The following is a 13,806-nucleotide window of genomic DNA, read 5'->3' on the forward strand; positions in this document are numbered from 1 at the left end:
TAGTCACTGAGGGAGGATGTTATAGCACAAACAAGTTGTGTGGTATTATATAGGCAGCATCTCCACATAAATTTTACAAACAATAATATATACCTATGTCAAATAAATTTTATGAATTATATATATATCTGATGTACTAGCATATATAGATTACTACTGAAATTAAGGTTTCCTTTTTTGTTTCAAGGTGTAACAAAAATACTAGGAAGATGCATAGTTTCTGTATTTAAGATAGAATTTCTGAAAGTAGAGAAAAGGAAAAAATAGCATATTTAATGTAAGAGTACTGGGACTTCTAAAGAAAAAAAAAGAAAAAATAGAATATTTAATGAGCACTAATAAACATTTCTATTTAATGCATTGAGTCTTCAGCTAAAAAGGATAATCTGAAAGATTAATGTTTTAAATTATTGTAAATTAGAGACTGGCTAACCTTAAAAAGAATGTAACTTCTCTTCGACCTTCCGGTTGGCCAAGCTCATCTGAACTGACCAGTGTGCAGCCTGAGGACACAACCACATGGCTAATCAATCATGCTTCATGTCTGACTTATTAGCAAAGGTTTCCCTGCTACAGGCCTTCTTCACAAATTGTGTCTTAACATGAAGGCAGAACTCATCGTATGTTGAACTTTTCAACTTGTTTTAAAAAGGGAAGAAAAAAAAAAAGATATTTATACTACTGTGAATCACTCAGAGTCTAAAAATGGAATTTAAAGCATAAGATGTGGATATTGGATGTCATAGACATGTTGTTGGACAATGGCGTAAAAGGGCACAAAGAAAACCAGTTCTCTCCTGAAGGGAACTTTGACACTTGAGAACTGGGCACTAGGTGGCATCTGAAACATTCAGAGCTATTGTATGATCTGGCAGAGTAACAAGCATTTCCTATTCTCCATATCTCAGAGGCAAGAATATTTCAATTTCTCATAGATTCTGTATGCTTTGCACGTATCTGCTGTTGTTTATGTGTAGAATTACTATTAGGAGACACTGTAGTGCTCTATTAGAAGTCCAAACGTTTGGAGCAATTGCATCACTTCATTGAAGACCTGCCTCTTTTACTCAAAGGCCATGCTGTCTCTTACAGTGAAATTTCAGTCTGGCTTTTTGGTATGAAAAACCTGTGACAACATTGGTTAAAGGAGACATGTTAACAAATTTAGACATACATTCCTGTGTTTATGTTCTGAATGCTTCTGGTTTAGAAGAAGAAGAAAAAGAATAAAAATTGAGAAAAGAAAGATGGCCTTAGTTCCCTAATTCAATTTTCATTTAGAAAATCTTATGGTTTAGAATTTTCCTTTAGAAGATTTTTCTCTCCAAAATCTGTATCAGCATTGTTTTTGCAGTACACCATTTCTTGATAGAATTAATGCCCTTATTTTATTTGATGGCAAAGGGTCATAATCAGCTTTCTGGGATGTCATGAGGACATTCCCCAACTCTTCAGAAGTCTTTTTTAAATTCCATAGTGCATCTCAGCTGGTGGGTTGAGAATGTTTCTCAGTAGGTAGGATACATGGTGGTTGGGCAGTGCCTTTGTTGAGGCAATACTAGATAAATTTTCTGAATGTTCTTTTTTAACAAGAAGTCTTTTTTTTTAGAAGACACAAACTCTTTATCCTTTTATGTCTCAAGGTCTCAGAACATTGACTGAAATTTAAAACCCTTACTCCAACCTTCCATTTAAAGTATTTTTGTGAATGCTTCATTGTGCACCAGCATATCTTTCAGGCTTTGTATGACTGTCATTCAGTTGAACATGTTTTATTGCATTATATATCTGTCATTATTATTTATTCATACTTTGAAGAATGCAAATTGTGATAATGTAGAAAAATTGTGAGCTAAATTTTTTTCCTTCTAAAATACATCATCTTTCTGTTTATCAAAATATTTTTTTATCAAAATACTGAAATAAAATCTCCACTCTAGATTAGGATGGAAGTGTAATCTCATTTGCTTACATCAGACTGTATCAAAGATCGTTCATTCAGAATATAGCTGAAAGCAGTGTTGATGCATTAAGCAAGAGAAAAATTATGGTTTAAATTGTACAACTAATAGTGGTAAAGCTCCTTTATTTTGATCATTTTTTAAAGTGTTTATGATACAATTCAGGAATACATCCAAAACCTTGCATAATGAAGTGTTATTCTCAGAATAATTTTTCTAAAACCATCATACATTCAAGGTCTTAAGCAGAAGGCTACCTAATGAAGTCCTGTTTACGAGACAAGGTCTTTCTGGTTAATGCTCATCTTGGGTATAATATGAATTTTTCATTAAAAATGTCCAGATGAGAGAACATTTAAAAATACTAGATCAAGGATATTTGCATTATTATGCTTTTAATGGTACTTGCCCTGATAATTTTACAGAACTGAAATGCATTATGGCTTATTGACTCAATTTCATAAGGTGAAATAATAGAACATTACTGATCTTGTCCAAATTACTGACATGATGATTACTTAGCCAAGAAAGATGGTGCGATCAAATTAATGGATAGCAATGTGAACTAACATCTGCCACAGGCCACTCATCAAGACCAACTACAAAACCTTTGAATAACTTATATTCCATAAAAATTTTGTTTCATGAATCAGTGCTGAGATGTGCACCTACAACATTGTACCTTTCAAAAGTGATTTTTTCCCCATGGGAGAAAAGATACATTATACTGCAAACATGAAAAATTTAAAACTGTTTTTCCTACCTATTCCAAATTTTCTTTTTCACTTTTAGTAAGAATATCCAGATGCCCTATATTTGAGAAGCAATCAACTCTAATTGCTATTTTATTTCAGCATTATGCTATCATTTTCCTGTTGCAAGAGTAAATATTAGTATCATGGAATCAGAGACTGATTTGGCTGGACCTTAAAGTTCATGGAGTTCCAACACCCCTAACATGGGGAGGGACACCTTCCAGTAGACCAGGTTGCTCAAAACCCCATCCTGAGCTCTGCCAAGACTGGGTCATCCATAATTTCTCTGGGTAACCTGTTCCAGTGTCTCACCACCCTCACAGTAAAGAATTTCTTCCTTATGTTGCTGTTCAGCATCCTATTATCACCTTCATTGCATGGGCTCAGAGAACAGTTCTTAGAGAACATCTCTTGAGTCTCAAAATTTGTGTGCTTTGCCTTATGCTGGAGGCTAGTTCCCAAGTTCCCTGGAACATTTGGAAAAACATTTACAGAATTCTGAACCATGGGAGAGTGAAAGTAGTGTATTGCTTGATGAAACATGATTTTGTTATGCAGGAGTGATTTCAAATTCTGAAGAAAGAAAGAACTTTCAAGCTGATTGATGTACCAACATTCTTCCATAAGCAATTATCACCTGGCATAGTAGGCAGTGAATTATATAAGCTATCCTTTGTGGATCTCGAGGAAAAGTGGTTAATCAAGACTTTTTTCTCTTTTTAATAGTGAAAAAGTAAATAACATATCAATGTGAATGATTCACAATACTTGATTCTGGGCTATGGACTATTATGGGTATAATTTTTTTTCCCCAGACATTTTAATATCAAAAGTGCTATCTGCAGTTTCTAGTCTGAGTCTTGTAGGATCAGAGATCAAACAATTTGCTTTGCTTTTCCTTCTTTAAAAAAACTGGTTTGAGACACAAGTTATAAAAGGCATTAAATCTTATTTTATAGATGCAATCATGGAGGGCAAGAGTCCAGTAATTATTGTGATGTAAACATGTAAACTTTCTTTCTTCAGAGTCTCCTTTTGTAAATAATATAAGCTAGAATTAGAGAGCCTTAATATTGGTAGCCACAATAAGAACTTCTTTTATTCCTATCCCTTCATGTTACCTTCTGTGGGTCATTCCTCTCTTGACTTATTTGTTATTGGATTGAGTAGAAGTGGTCATAAGTTGAGAGGAAAGAAAGGATTATTATTAAAATAACTCAAGATTTGCATTAAATTCACATTGAACATATGTGTAGCCATGGAGAAACAGCCATTTCTCTGGCTATCTCTCCATGACAGGTTAATACTGAAACAGCTGTGACAGTCATGTCTCTGAACTTACTGATATTTCTGTATTGAAAAATAGCTTGAACAATGCCCTGTCAGCTTCAACTTTTAAATACTTTCAATACTCTCTGATTTTATTGAGAAAAAGAAAAATGTTCTAGGAAAAGCCTGCTGCAGTACTGCACAAATCACTGTTTGACAGAGCTTATGAAGTGTTCGTTGTGGTGCTAACTCACTGAAAGATCATATATCTTACAGAGATCTTTGCAAAACTTCTTTAAAGAGTGACAGATTGGTGTGTTAGAAGAGCTAAACAGCGTCAAAGAAATATATGTTATACAAGTAGGCTGTTAACACAGTGTGAAATGGTAGGGAATACGCAGAAATCTATCCTCTGCTCTACATCTGACATGCTCAACCACGGGATACAGAGTTCTACATTAACGTGTAAGGAGTAAAAGATTGCCAGAGTCAAATGACAGGCAAATACCCCCCATTTTCACGTTAATTTTCCATTTTTGTTGGACACACACTTCCAAACTAATGAAAATTTCAGGTTTTTCCTCCTTTTTTCCCCTGCAAAATAAAGGTGAACAAGAAAAATTAGGAGAAAAATTAATTTTTAAATTTTTTTCCAACAAGTTTAGAAAGATGGGTTTTCATTCAGGGAAAAAAAATCTTTCATCAGACACAATTGTAACAATTGAAGCACTTTTGCAATTAACATTGACTTGGCTATCAGATGTTATCTGAATTGATGTATTGGCCAAATGTAAACAGAAGGTTATAAGGAAAATTTATAATAATAATAATAATAATAATAATAATAATAATAATAATAATAATAATAATAATAATAATAATAATAATAATAATAATAATAATATTTTAAAAAGATTGAGTCAGGTGCAAGGAAGTTTACAGATGTCCAGATTTCTCTTTTGTGTCTCAGCACCCTGAATGCTCAGTCCAACATTAAGTTTTACTGTAATAGGTTTGGTATTTGGGGATACCATCTGTAAATCCTGAAAACATTTATTATTTATCAATTAAATGAATATTTACTAAAAGACATATGACACTACATAGACAGGACTACAGTATTGATGTGATTTGTGGATTATCTACCTTATTTCAAGGAAAATCAAACGTGGCTTCGTTATAAAATATTTTCTTCCCTCTGCATATAATTTATATTGAGAAAATTGAGTTATTAACTCTTATTATAATAGATCTGAACGTATATATAAGCTGAAAATTTTGTTTATAATTTGTGTCTCTCTTTTTTTTTTTCCCAGTAGTTTATTCCATTTTAAATCTCTCACTTCTTTAATGTAATGATTTGCCTTCTCTTACATTAACAAATTTTGCAAAAAGATACTGGGAATATGCTGAGACATAAGCAAAACCATGTGATCTCAACTGCAATGACTCTGCACATTTCTACTTTACTATGTTATGTTTAGAAGAGCATTTAAGCATAAAGTCTACAGTCATGGTAGAGTTGACTACTGTTGTAGTCAACAATGCTGTTTTAAAAAGGTAACAATACCTAAATTAATCAAATCTACAAATTGGAGATAAATTTTAGATTTGCATGTCACATTTATACTGTGATAGCCTCATTCACATTTTAATGAGTATTTTTTAGTAAAGTTGAGAAAGCTTCACTGGCAACTCTGCTGCATTAGTTCTGTGACATCAAAAATTAGATTGAGAGTAAAGAATAAAAATTCTTATTTGTTTAAAATTTTTCATTTGCTTTTGTGAAATAAAAAATATTTGGGATCAAAATGATTTAATAAAATCAGAAATTACAAACTTTCTTTAGCAGCTGTTTCATTGCATTGCTACATTGCTGATATAAGTAATTTTTCAGCAAAATTACAATTTATGGGACTATTTTGCTATTAAAACTGTTAAGTTATTCAGTTGTGTTTAAACAAAAACCTAAATATGTAATTAGATATCAAGCTCCAGATGAATAAGCACTTAATGTATTTGGCGATGAAAATTATATTGGCTGAATAAAGAAAGAAATTTTTTTTTATTGTTGTCTATATTTCTATGTCTATGTATACTGGGTTTGTATTTAGAAAGTTATTTAAAATGTTGAGATAATAGAAAATCTCTCAGACATAGGTTTTTCCTGAAAATAGATGGATCAAGTGTACTTTTGGTTATGCAAAGCCACACTAGTATAATATCTTTCCTTGGAAAAGTACATTAATCTCTCTGCACTGCTTTCTACTTCAATCTTTACTGAGATCAGTCTGCTCCTGGTGGTATAAAAGGAAAACAATCCCCAAAACACCTCAAGAGTTTGACTGCAACATCAAATTTTCTTGCTTGGTCTTCCAAAATCAGTGTGCTGTTTTCAGCATTGGAGTCCTTTGGCTCATAGCCAAAACTCAAGTTCCAAGCATCAGTAGTGTCCAGAAATGGCAGTTATTGTTTATAACTATAACTATTTTCAATTTGTATATGTCAGAGCATCACACAGCGCTGAAGTGTCCTTTTTCACCACAACATTGGAATAAAAGGTAATTTTTTTGCAAGGGTTTAGAAATAGATGTCAAGGCAACCTCAAATGCAAATCAATCCACATATTGAATTCAAGAAATCAAAATACATCACCTCAGTTCCTGGTGAAATGCTTTCCTAAATGCCATCCATTTCTGACTAATAATGGATCAATTCTATATATTTTAGTTCTGACTAATACCGGATCCATTTGAATGACCTATTGATAATTACATAATCTTCACTTGACAATGCAATTTTTCAATCTTTTTCAAATTTATACACAGTAAAATTCTTTCATTCAGGGGATCCTGATTGCTATCAGTTTAAGAAATAATGTTTTCATTTTAATAGCTCCCAACCCTCAACAAGTAATAATTCCACCTAATATGTAGAATACATGACATGTTTCACAACACAAGCTTTCCTTTTGAACAAGAACCATCTAGATATTTCTTCTGAAAAGATAACCTCAGTAAGAAGAATAAAAAACCCACTAATTTATGAAGTAAATCCTTATAACTATATGCTCATATCAGCTCTTTCTGATATTATTCTTTTTGGTTATTTGTTTTCTGTGTCTAAACCACACTGGCCTCAGGTCATTTTAGAGGATTTTAAATCATCTGAGTCAACAGTTTTCAAGATATACAGGAGAAAATGGTGGCAAAATTACCAGTGTCTAGAAGGCTCACATAGTGGATTTTTTTCCTAAAAGACCTTTGATATTTTAGTTGCTCAAGAATGATGCTTCTTATTGAATGACTAGTTAAGATCTGTAGTGTTAATTATACTATAAGCAGATAACAGACATTACCCACATGTTTTTGAAACTGTGCTATAAAATCCAGTGATCTTATAGCTGAAAACCAAAATTTCTGGAAGAAAACTGAAATTTTTATTCAGTTATAAATGTTAGACATTAGGCATGAATTTCATCATTTTCAAAGAAAAAATATATGAAAGGAGAAATTATTTTTAAGATATGTGAAGCACAAAGAGGTTGTGTTTGCCTGGAAAAAATGTACTTTAATAAAATCTGTCAAAAGAAACTTATTATTTCATTTCCTCTCATTATGCTGATCATCTTCCAGTTTTTGTGAAAGCAAGGAGTTTCTTCAACTGCATCCTCCTTCAATCCAAAAGTACCTCCTAACATTTAGAACAGGTGTAGGCCTTGCAGTGTCTCATGTGTCCTTGGTGTCAGCAGCAGAATCCTTGGGATGAGAGGAGAGGAAGGCCCCTCATCTCACTCTCAGTGTTTGGTCTACATGAGCTTGAGGAAGCAGTGAGAAGCCTTTATCATTAAAGTGCAGAAATTTCATTCCAAAGGTTTGAAAAGCCACAGTCCTTTCTGGTAACTTTCCATAACCACAGTCTCTGAGAGGTTGCCCAGACAGTCCCACTGAACTTGACCTCTACAGTTTTTCTGTGTGATAGCCATAATTAGACAAGGTAATAAAACACACAAAGTTTACCTTGTTAAAGTTTCAAGATCTTCTTGAATGTAGAAAAATTACAAAGCATTTCAAGTTTTTCAGACAGGAAGGAAATAACTTTCTCCCAGAAATTAAAATTTGGAAAATGAAAAATTCACTTAAACATAAAGTTTAACATTATAAACAACAGAAAATATGACACCCCTTTATTAAATACATCTACATAATGATAAGTAATCCACTCTGCAATATTTAAAGGGAAATATGTTATGTATAGAAACTATATGTAACAAGCTGTATGTTATGTATAGAAACTATAAACAACCTGGACACAATTTAAAGGAGATTCACTTTTAAAGTCAGTTCTGAAGGAGCTTTCCATGAAGTTGTGTTGTAAACATGGCATGCCATGGCAAGTAGATTCACTTAATCATTTAAATATATCATATGCATGAAGCATATTCATATAAGAGCTGTATTGTTAAAGAACTTTATCATTATATATTTCAGCCATTCATATATTATTACCTCAAACTTTTTCATTGCATTAAATACTTCTTGTATTTAATATCTGTCCTTGACCATCTCTTAAAGGGATTACTATTTTGATTGAAGTCACACTATTTTGGGATGGTTTTAATTTGAATAATATTTACCTAGTGAAATAATTAGCTTTCAGTTTGCTAAAGGCGCTTTGGTATTTGTATTAATGGTACATTTTCAAAGAATTAAGAGTTACTTCTTCCTCAGTGTAGAGTTTGCTTGGGGTTTAGTCTATTTGTGTTTTCACTTCCAACAGTCTTGTTTTCAGCAACCTTTCCAGGTAAAAACCTACTGCCTTGTCATTCTGGATATGCAATTCAATTTCTCTTTTGAAAACACAATATAGCATATGGTTATGCTGTTGGTACTGTTTTGAATTATGTAATTACCTAAATGCTTTTTTATGAAGCTGATAAATCCCATTTTTTCCTCACTTGTCTGTTTCCAAAAAATGTCATTACTCAGGGTAATATCTTGAGATCCCAGATAAAACACAGTATTTGAAATGAAGACCATATTCAGGGCATTGTGTCTTGGATCAGAAAATATCTTTAATTTCAAAATAGTTCAGCAGAATTAATTACTCAGGCTGTAATTGGCTGGGATAAAGGATTTAATATTGGTATTGGCATGAAGATATAGTGACATTTTTAAAGGTTTCCTTGGAATCTGTATTCTACGTCTATTTTGCTGATTATAGCACTAATTTAGCAATCCCGTAATTTAGTGCTATCTCTAAGGAAAAATTACAGCTGAGGAGAACTATTGCAAATGGGTCTTTGAACAGCAATCTAGAGAATATGGAGATTTTGCATATAATTGGAGACATACAAATGCTTGCTGTAGCTCTCTCATTATCATCAGGCCATGCTGTTCATTGCAGCTTGCTACCCGTCCTGCTGCTACAAACATGAAGCTTCTACAGGTGGCAGCCAGAGATTCCGAAGGCACAAAATGTTTGGCTTTTTTTATTAATGTAGGAACTATTTCAATTTAAAAATGCACATACTTCCATGTTCCAAGCATGGTAAATACGATGTAAAATAGAATCAAAACGGAAGAGGATCTGTTACAGAGGCAGCAGAACTGAAAATTTCTTTATCACTATAACCTTTATGTCTGTCTTCCTGTATTTTCTCCTTTGATTCTAATTAGCATTGGGACTTATTTTAAGCTATCAGTTAATTCTACTGCACATGAAGTTGGTAAAGTAATCTCATGGGCAGGAAAATGGCAGTCAGGGTCTAGTTTCTGTGAATGTAGGAGTGAAAGGAGTGACAATATACTCTTTCCCACAAGAAGCAGAGGAAGTTGCTTATATTTGCTTATTTTTTATTATAAGTTGCTTATATTTGTTGGTATTTTGTGATGCTTTCATGATGAAATATATCTTTGGTAGTGGAGCCATGGTGTCCTAATATGTAAACTTCCTTTTTCCTTTTTTTTTTTAAGTTTCTGCAATGCCAGAGATTTGCAATATTAGTGATCATGCAGATCTTTATATATTTCAGGATGTTGATTGCTATATGCTTCATAATTTTCATATTATTCATAATGTTGAACAGCAAAGCAAAGATCTCATCAATGCTGCTATAAATCTGAAATTATGCAGATGTATTGATTTCAAAGTGGGGCAATTGCCCCAAGGCATAAGTTAATATCAACAGCATCACTAACTTGTCAAGTATTTTGCATTTATATCAATTTCAAATTAAACCAGATTTAGCCTGATATATTTTATAGACTAAGAGAAACCAGTAGCTTAATATAATATTCAGTTATTTCTCTGCAGTTGCATATAATTTGTCCTCATCCCATTCATTTACCTCTTTATGGTTTTTAGTTCATTTCTTTTTATATGTCTGCCAGAACAGTCATCTCTTGAATGACTTGAGAAATCTGAGTCTAAGGTTAGAAGTGACATGTCACGAACATCCTAAAACTTGGGGTTTCTAAACCTCAGATCAACAGATTTAGATATATTTTAAGATGCCATCTGGTAGCTTTATACATAACAACACAAATTTTGAAATTAAAGCCCTTATTTATTAAACAATGATGGTTATCTTAACATAATTCATTTACTAGTAGTGGTGATTTGCATGAAATGAAAATTGTTAAGCAGTAGTCAATTGATTTGTGATACTATACCAGCAATTGTTTGTTCTCCCCTGTTTGATGTATAACGTGAAACTTTACAGACAAAGCAAATTTTCCTAATGACCTAGAAGCATATTAAATAACTTAAACCATCAATCAGGAATCCAAACTACCATACACCTAAAAATATTTATTTTTCTTTTTTTTTCTTTTTTCTTTTTTTTTTCTTTTTTAACATGTCTGTGTTTCTTAGCTGGACATGTTCCCATTTTCCAGCATAAAGATGCAGCTTTCCTAGCTGCTTAAGGACTGCTCCTAAATCATGAAAGTAATTCATAAAAGCCCTTCTTCTTTAGATAAATGATACTTTACTTCATCTCTAAGAATATGTGCCTTGGAATGATTTTTTTATCCAATGCTACCAAACCATGATAAAAGTGACTATCCCTTTTTTCTTTCCATAATTTTGAAATCCTTAACTAATTATTTTTGAAATGGTTTTTGAGGAAAATAAATCCAGTGATGATCTAATTGTAAAAAAGTTGCCAAATTCTCAGTTGCTTTATCTAGATTTTAGACACCCATCTTCCAAGGCAAAAATCTAAAAATCTGCATTCCATGTCTTAGTTCCATGTCTTACACAATGAAAAAGTGAATACTAAGGAAAGATAATTCCCAGATATGGGTATTTACCATGGGAATATACATAATTTTGTAGCTGGTAAAACCATGCAAAGTAAGTGATTTTTATATGTTTGTCAAGTGGGAGGTTGAGGCTACATAAATGTTAGTAAAGAAATAGGTCAGCAACCATTCTCTACCCCTGAGAGCCAGTGGAAAGCCATGGTGAAGATCCTTATGTTCTAGTATCTTCCCAAACTATGACAGCCTCATCCACACATTAAATCCCCTACATCATGCCTTTGAATTGCATCAGGGGGCTAATTTATAGAAATGGAAAAAATGATGAGGAATAAATATTGTTACAATTAAATAGCAGAGATGATCACCTAGTAGGGTTGATCTAGACCAGTCCTATAGAAATTTGGTTTACCACTGTGCATACAACTGCAGTGATTCAGTCAGTGCTGCATAAATGTCTTTCCATCTGCTCTAATCAGGTTCCTTGTTAATTAAAACTGTGGAACTATTCTTACAAAGCTCAAGCTGGGATCATTGTTTTATCTTTAACTTGGATGCAGTTGCAGTTGCAAGTGGCAGATGTGATGTGGATGAAGGAAATGCATTCCACGAGCAAGAGCTCTAGGAAGGAGGCCCTGGGAATCACTGTTCATAGCAGTGTTTAGCAGAAGGAAGGCCCCTATAGCAAAAAAAATTGAAATTAAATTTCCAGAATAATGGAAATTTTTGTGGGGCAAGCTCTCCATATGGAGGGAAGACATACTTGTATTTATTTGTGCTGACACCATTTGGATGGGAAATAAAATCTGTGTGGCAGCAAGACTGCTGCTAGGGCTGATGAAAGATGCTGAGGGAGGACTTTGCTTTCCTAATATCCATGAGTACAGAGACCTGATAAATTGCATTCTTGAAGCACACCTCTTTTTCCTCGAACTTAAAAATAAGCACACAGTGTCTAGGTCATATGTACACCATAGATGCCTTAAATTAGGTGACATAGTATTTATCTGTTTCATTAGTATCTAATCAGACTGTTTAGGTTTCTATACAACTTTACAGAAAAGTGAAACAGAAAAAAGAATGGGGTTGGGCATTTTCTCCTCAGATTAAGTAAGTATAACATTTTCTGACTTGGTACTCGTTTTGTGGTTTTTTGTTTGTTTTTGTTTTGTGGTTTGTTTGGAGGCTTGTTTGTTAGTTTGCTTGTGTTTATTTGAATTAAAACATTACTCTTTCCATCTATTTATTCAACATATAAATTCCACATGCTTTGCTGAATTTTAATTTTCTAAATTACATCAACATTTATATCCAGATCCTCTATTTAAAAAAAAATTACAAAAAGACATTACCAAGAAAGATTTGTACCAATCAAAACTATAAAACTAAAATTTCTTTTAATATCTACTGACATAAAAATACAGAACTTTAAAAGCCTAAGACTATCCAGAATACTTGTAGAACCAGTTTTATCAGATCAAGAAATAAGAAAACCCCATGGCTGTTACACAATAAGATTTCCCATGGCCAAAACTCAACTTATTTAAAATAAACAAATTGGGTTTTTTTTTTTTTCCCCAAGTACCACACTACACATCCTTTCAAGTATCACAAAGTACCAGAGAGGAGAAACACTAAAGAATGCATCAGGTTTGGGAAAAAAAAAACAGAGTGCAGTGAACACTGACACGTGCATATTATTTGCAGAAGAAGCTTAAACAATTTATAATTATTACCTATGGTTATGGTAAGCTTAGTAGATCTTCCCTGCTTTAAATGTTAAATAACTTTTAGGTGAAATCCCTTCCCAGAATTTTTATTTCTTTCACTGTGATTTTTTTTTTTTTTTCCCCAGTTACACTTCTGGACCTTGACTGTGCCAGCATGACCTGAGTTAAACAGAGATGACAAGTCACTTTAGGATCATGGCTAACCCTGAAGAACCCTTTAGAAAGGCTGGCAAATACAATTCTTTCAGCATAGTCAAAGGTCACCATGCAACAAGAGTTCTCTTAAATTCCAGTTTGTTTCCAAGTCATGATTAATAAAGCTGATAGTAGTCCTACTCAACAGACAGATGCAGCACAACAGGTGAAAAAGCTTCTGCTAGTCCATAGTACTATGTATTGTGACATTGTGTGTTTCTAGAATGGGTTATTCCTTTTGTAATTCTATAATGATTTGCTCCTCGGTTCCCCCCACGTACTTCCCTCACAGCTGTTTCTCCCTATTTCCTCCCTTTTGGAGCTGCCCCCCCTCCACTGCCTGTCACGGTAACCACCCCCCTTATCTCGAGAATTCTCTGTGTCAACCATCCCTTATTCGATTATGATTTGCCCCTGGGGTTTTTCCCCTCCCCTGTGTGATCCTCAGTGGTTTAGCAGTAACCCACGCTCCTCCCTGGGTCCTCGTTATTGGTTAGCTTTGTGTCTCCTCCCATCACACCCACTCCCTTTATCAGCGCCCCCTCGCGACACCTCCTCCTTGTCACCCATCCCTAGCCCCGCTGGGGAAGATTGAAAGCTCCGTGGTTTTTATATGGGCATCCCTCCTCCT

The 13,806-nt window shown here is 33.6% G+C and overlaps 1 protein-coding gene across 3 annotated transcripts in view; it reads right to left on the bottom strand.

The window, feature by feature from the left end:
- The window catches only part of CSMD3 (CUB and Sushi multiple domains 3), a 583,179-nt gene that overhangs the window by 439,637 nt on the left and 129,736 nt on the right, over nt 1–13,806 (bottom strand). The window lies entirely within an intron of this gene.

Source organism: Haemorhous mexicanus, chromosome 1 (genome assembly GCF_027477595.1).
Source record: "Haemorhous mexicanus isolate bHaeMex1 chromosome 1, bHaeMex1.pri, whole genome shotgun sequence".
Taxonomy (NCBI): domain Eukaryota; kingdom Metazoa; phylum Chordata; class Aves; order Passeriformes; family Fringillidae; genus Haemorhous; species Haemorhous mexicanus.